Raw genomic sequence first — 6,526 nt, forward strand, 5'->3', positions numbered from 1 at the left:
GTATATTAGGCCCGTATTTCATTGAGGATGAGAAAGGCAATGCTCTTACTGTCACTCAAGAATGCTACAGGTACAAGATGATCGGACCATTTTCCCAGGATTTGAAAAGGTTCTGTCATGCAAGGTGCCTTCACATGAAGAGACAGTGGTATCAACAGGACATCTTTTCATTTCAGTACTGCATATTTTGGCACATACTGTAAATGTTACATATGCACAGAAATTGTTTGTTCAATAGATGCCATGCTGTCATTGACTATATGGCTTTTTACTAGTTAAAACATAATTGAAGCCCTATGTAGGTATATGTGCACACATGCATGTTTATTATTTACTAGATACATTTTTTATGTTAAATGCATGTTTCAGCTAATGAGAATCAGGTACTAAATTGGATTGTTATGAATGTATGAGTAGGTGCACAGTTAATAGCATTCTGCACCCAACTGCTTTCAGAGATAAGTTGAGATTATTGAGATACATTATTGCCTCTTTGTTACACAGTTCTGTTTACATTAGGAGCAAGCCAGAGATAAACCTTATGCAGTACATAATATAATTTATATTGCTGTTGCTTCATACTTACAAAACAATTAGCACTTTCTTGTTAACCATTTACGGATTATATAGCGTGACTCTTTAATTTCATGGGCAATAACAATAACTGGAATTTCACATGTTCGTAGCCACATGATTGACAGTGAAGGTTAGCCTGCATTGCAAGTATCGGTTCTTTATTTCTTATAAGCTTTGCATCTGTCACGCTGAGTAGATGCAGTGAAACTTACGTGGGTAGTCACCTATGTCAAGACAGAATAAACGAGTGGGTTGGTGTAGCTGTAATGCTCCAGACTTTTATCATGACCTGATTTGTGTGAACTGGGACATTGGCTATCCTGACTGAGAATCTTTGTTGTATGCTGACTATCCGTGCAAATGCCGGGATGGTACCTCAATTAGGCCATGACTGCTTCCTTCCAAATCTTTCCAATTCATCATTTGTCAGTCATCCCATCATTCAGTGTTACAGGGCCTAAGATACTTATAGCGTTGTAAAGTAAGACACAAAAATAAATATGTTGAATAGATATCCACTTCAAAAAATGTCACTGACTCAGGAAGTGATGTGGGCATGCACTGTTTATCACTGCAGTTTCTGATAATAGAGTTTCCAAAGCAGAAATATGATCCATTTTGACACCACTGACTGACCAAGAAGACTTCATTGCACTTTTTTCTTTAGTTTTTAGTATTTGATTTTCATTTTGAAATTTGTTTCTCATTCAGCTAGAAGTTCACCACAATATCAACCTATTATCACAACAGATTGTCTCTAAAAATGGCATTAGGAAAAATGAACAGTATTAAGTTAATGAAAAATCTACTAGCTTACATGTATGGTAGTGCATCTTAGAATATCAAAGCTTCTTTTAGCCTGATGATGGCCATTAAGTCTCATCTGTTATAAGTGTTACCTGACACCTGTTCAGCAGAATCCATCTTTGGTCAGATGTATATAAACCCAGTATAAAATAACTACCTTGCTACTTTATTACTTCAGACGATAAATGATTGCCTGAGAATAAAGACAATTTTTGAAATTACGGATGTTAGCGAGGTAATCCTTTTATGCTATCCGTCATAATAAAATATGCCTTTAGAGAAATAGAAGCCTTCAAAACTTCTCACACAGTCCCAGAATTGTTTACAGCACACTTTGGGAAGCACTGGTCTACATGTATGTGCAGAGATGATATACTGTTTGCATAGTCTGCAGAATTGAGAACATTAAATTTCTCAGTCTTATAAATACATTTAGAATATAATGATCAAAGGAACTGATTGTTAATATACAGTTTTATAGCAATAAATTTATTTCATTGATTTTATCCTATCAGATTATTGGTATCTTTTTGTATTCCCAGATAGACGTTACCACTTCTATTTCACAAATAGGAGTTGATCTAAAGCAATGAACACAATAGCAAACAGTTATAATGGGAAGTATACTGTATTCAGTTAAAAATATAATTTGTACAAATCATTCAGTATTGCAGTGTTTTTGACAAGTTTCTAGAAGTCTTCAGTGTTACAAAACAATTTAGATCTTGTAAGATTTCAGGTTTCGAAGGTCGTGATGGAGAGTGGCGTAAATAATGTACATGTTAGAAACATATGCCTTAACAGGGATGATAAAAATAAACATGGAGTTTTGAATCAATTTTTATATTGCAGAATCGTGTTGTACTGCATAGATCTGCCAGATTTAAATCAAAATTTGGAACCTAGGTTTGAGAATGTGTTTTGTTAATAGTTAGCAATTAATATACTTTGGGAAGTACCAATTCTTTGCCAAGGATATGGTTGTTTCCTTTTGTAGTATGACAGTATACATTTGCTAACGCTTTAAGGAATAAATAGCATTCAAATTAAATTAAAGTTTACTGATGTAATTAAAAAACAAAATTTGAAATGAACTGAATCATCCAGAAACAGTTAAATTACTTTCACATTGCTATAAGAGCTGTAGTGACTACCATACACATTTGTAAGATTGTGGGGTAAATTTCATAATATCTTTGGGTTTTCTTGTTTAGGTTCACAGCAGGAAATAGAAACCACAGTTACATTTCCATATGCATAGAAAGACAGAACTCAAGTAAAGGGAGCCTAAAACATGTATATGATTCAGGCTTCCATTAATGAATTCTTTACATTCCATTTGCCCGTACTGTTTATTGCAAGTTATAATTAATTTAACTAGATGCCTGCAAGTGGTTTCTTCCACTGGTTTTATATGACATTTTATCTTTCCATAATCCATACAGAACAGTTTATAAATAATTGCTCTTAATATTATTTTTTAATTTTGGTGCCATATTGTTTTAATGACAGGGTGGTATATAATGTAATAAAAATAGGGTGTAACTGTTCTATTTTTAAGCATATTTAATCTTGATAGCAAACTTCTCTTTTGTTTTCACGATTTTTTCTTTATATTCATGGAATAGTTTTATTTTACTGTTTGGTAAACATTTCAAACAGTGAAAGGGTTAAATGTGAAAAATTTGTTAACATTTTTAAATTAAGATAAGTTAACTTCTGGCATTTTTATATGAAGTTGCATATCACCAATCACACATAAAATGAGAATACTGTGTCAAAATATGTCACTAGTTGTTTGGGTAGAATTACATTCCATTAAAAGCAGGTTTTACCATTTCATGTCAGTGATCAGTGACACCTCATTATTTCAAGTGCCTTTTATATTTGTTTAAGTAATATTGACATTTCATTGGATTAGATCATTTTGTTATAATACTCTTGAAATATTTTTTAATAGGATGAATAGACAGAAATGTTTGTGCACTTCACATTAGTGTGTGTTGCTTGTTCTCTCTGTTTTGTTGTCAGAAATTAGATTTGTTTGGGGGTAGTCTGCTGTTGTAACAGAAGATCTGTCAGCTGCAAGGAAAGGACAAGGGATATTTAGAAATAAAAACAGTTAATGTGTCCTAAGATTATGGTCTTCTGGAGTATGATTGTGTGATTTTATGGGTAGGTGGCAACATTTTGGATGAACTTATGGCCTCCATTTTCAGGATAGAAGAAATTAAATGAGGAGAAAATAGGGAAGGAGGAGGGGTTAAGGCTGTGAATTAGTCAGTGAGAATCAGTACACTGAAAGAGGCTGTTGACTCAAGAAGAGAGGAGGGGGAAGGAAATGGGAAGTTCATAATCTTAATATTCACCTCTGTGAGAATATCAGATTTCATGTGGTGTAGCTTAGTTAAACAAACAAGGCTCAAGTGACCAAGTGACCCCATTACATGATACATATGGGAAGTACACTACCAAGATTTTAGGTGAGTTGGTTTGATGTATAGCTCTAAGTTTTAAGAAGATTACGGTTAGGCTGTGACACCTTGTAGTTTTGTAGAAAATTTGGTAAAGTTTTACGACATTCAGTCTTGGACAGATGGAAATAGCTCATAAACGTCCTAATTCTTTTAATCATCATGTGTGACAAAGTTATTGTATTCATCAGATGCAGATGTTCTGCATTAAATGTTAAACACGCCTTCCCATAAAAATAGCATAGCCATGAACATGGATATCTGTAAGTATTTTGTATTACATCATGCCATACATATTTGGAACCTGGAGATTTTTGATCCACTAAAACTCTCTAATGCAGAAAACATACGTCACAATATTTTGTTAAATGTTAATGTTACAGTTCTCTTTTTAGAGACCTTAATAGTACAGGTGTATTAACATCGTGTTCTAACTGTATGGAGTTTAACGGTATGCTTGTTTGCTCTTCTGTGATGAGATTACTTTGTGTTGAATTTGTTTCCTGCAGAATTCATAATCTTGACAAATAATTTGAGCAACTGAGAAGCCTTGTGTTAATTTGACTGGAGAAGTAAATCACGATTATTAAGCTAATTGTTTTATGTATATAAAACTGAAGTTTAGTTACAGCTTATGCACATACGTAAGAATGTGCTTTGTTTTGTGGCAGGGATAAATATTCTTCAAAACTAGATACAACCAAGTAATGGAAAAGAAAGAACAGTATATATTAACCCCAACAAAGAAATTGAAGTAAGTGAATGATGCCTTTTTTAATATATGATATGAAAATATTCTGCATTAATTGAAAGAGCCAAGCCTGTATTTAATGTCATGACTTAAGCTGTGCTATGCTGCTTCATCAGCAAGCACTGCAAGTGCAGCAGGACTACACAACCTGCAAAACCAGTTGACTGTATTGCTGTCTTCCTTGTAAATGAAAGTAAAAGAAGAAACAGACACGTGTCCAAAATATCAGTGTGATTACTGGGTAGGGTTTAAATGGAATTTCACATGTATTTTATAAGCCTTTTAATATCTTCACTCACTCATGGAGCTAAGCCCTTCTTGAGAAGCTGCCAATTGTGCAGCTACTCAAGAACTTCCCAGCATTTTATGGAACCCAAAGGTTCATTACAGTATTCACAAGAGCCCTCCACTGGTCCCTATCCTGAGCAAGACCAATCCAGTCCATAACATCCCATCTTATCTCTCTAAGATCCACTTTAATATTGTCCACCCACCTATGTCTTGGTCTTCAGTGGTCTCTTTCCTTCTGGCTTTCCCACCAATATCCTATATGCATTCCTCTTCCCCCCCTTTGTGCTGTATGCCCTGCCCATCTCATCCTCTTTGACTTGATCATTCTCATTATACTTGGAGAAGGGTACAAGTTATGAAGCTCCTCATTATGCAGTTTTCTCCAACCACCTGTCACTTCATCCCTCTTTGGTCCAATATTCTCCTCAATGCCCTGTTTTCAAACACCCTCAGTCTGTTCCTCCCTTAATGTCAGAGGCTAATTTCACACCAATACAGAACCACAGGAGTCTCTGAATATATACTAATGCTAATTTATAATAGGCTTTTCAGTATCGTCTGAGTGTGCATTACACTCATATTTATTATGTGATGTGGAGATTCAAAACAGCAAGAAATAACACATGGACATTCTATGCCTCCATATAAACATGATACTGTCAGTTAAGACATTTATCCCAGCAATACGCAACATGTCCATTTCCTACAAAGAAGCAGCTCTTCATGTTTGCACTCACCAACACATGTCAGAATTCATCCCATCTTTGTGTCAGAACTGTTTTCCTTTTATGTACTTCTTGAGTGTTTAACAAAAGTGGAAATTACTGAACTTATATCTGCTATATACCGGTAGTATAGCTACTAAAAGTGTAATTTGTTAACGCACAAGTAAATTAATAAATAAAGTTCAAGGCCTGGGCTGAATGGTGGCATGATGGTCCCAACAGTCTGTAGTGAAGTTGTTGATGGCATTTTGGGACACAGTGCATTCTCCTTCATTTCCTAGACAATACATGAATAGTGAATGTATACCACTGCAGTATCTGTAGGTAGCCAAGGTGCACCAGTGGTTTCAAACACAGCCTTTATTTATTCTCCACTGGAATCAAAGAAATGATATATTGCTGGGATGAATATCTGTGTTTGCCAGTTCTGTGCAGAAATAGAGGGCCTGTCCATTATTGTTTGACATCAGTGTTGAAGTGTTCAGGGCTGCAAGTGGAACACATCCTCATATTTTTTGTGCACAGTATGTATGGTATGGTTTTGTAGTATGTGAATGTAAGAATGTAATTATGATTTAAATATACAGTTTGAGTCACAAGCATGTAGTCAGCAATAATGTATATTTTGTAACATTTTATTCAAGTGGCATGATTGACATGGATAATTGTCAGAAATGGTATGTGACGTGTGCTCTGAAAAAAATTTAATGCTTGTACAATAATACTGTTATACCATATTATGAAAGAATTTATTACTTCTGTTGAGAATTTGCATATTTTTATGCATTTTGTTGTAATCATGGAAGGTTATTATGCTACATGCCCTTAATGAAGTAGGTATTCATCATGTCTGTTTTGAAAAGGGAAAATGAAATTATGACAAGCTCTGTGAATGCTATGAA

This window comes from Cryptotermes secundus, unplaced genomic scaffold (genome assembly GCF_002891405.2).
Source record: "Cryptotermes secundus unplaced genomic scaffold, Csec_1.0 scaffold1277, whole genome shotgun sequence".
Lineage (NCBI taxonomy): Eukaryota > Metazoa > Arthropoda > Insecta > Blattodea > Kalotermitidae > Cryptotermes > Cryptotermes secundus.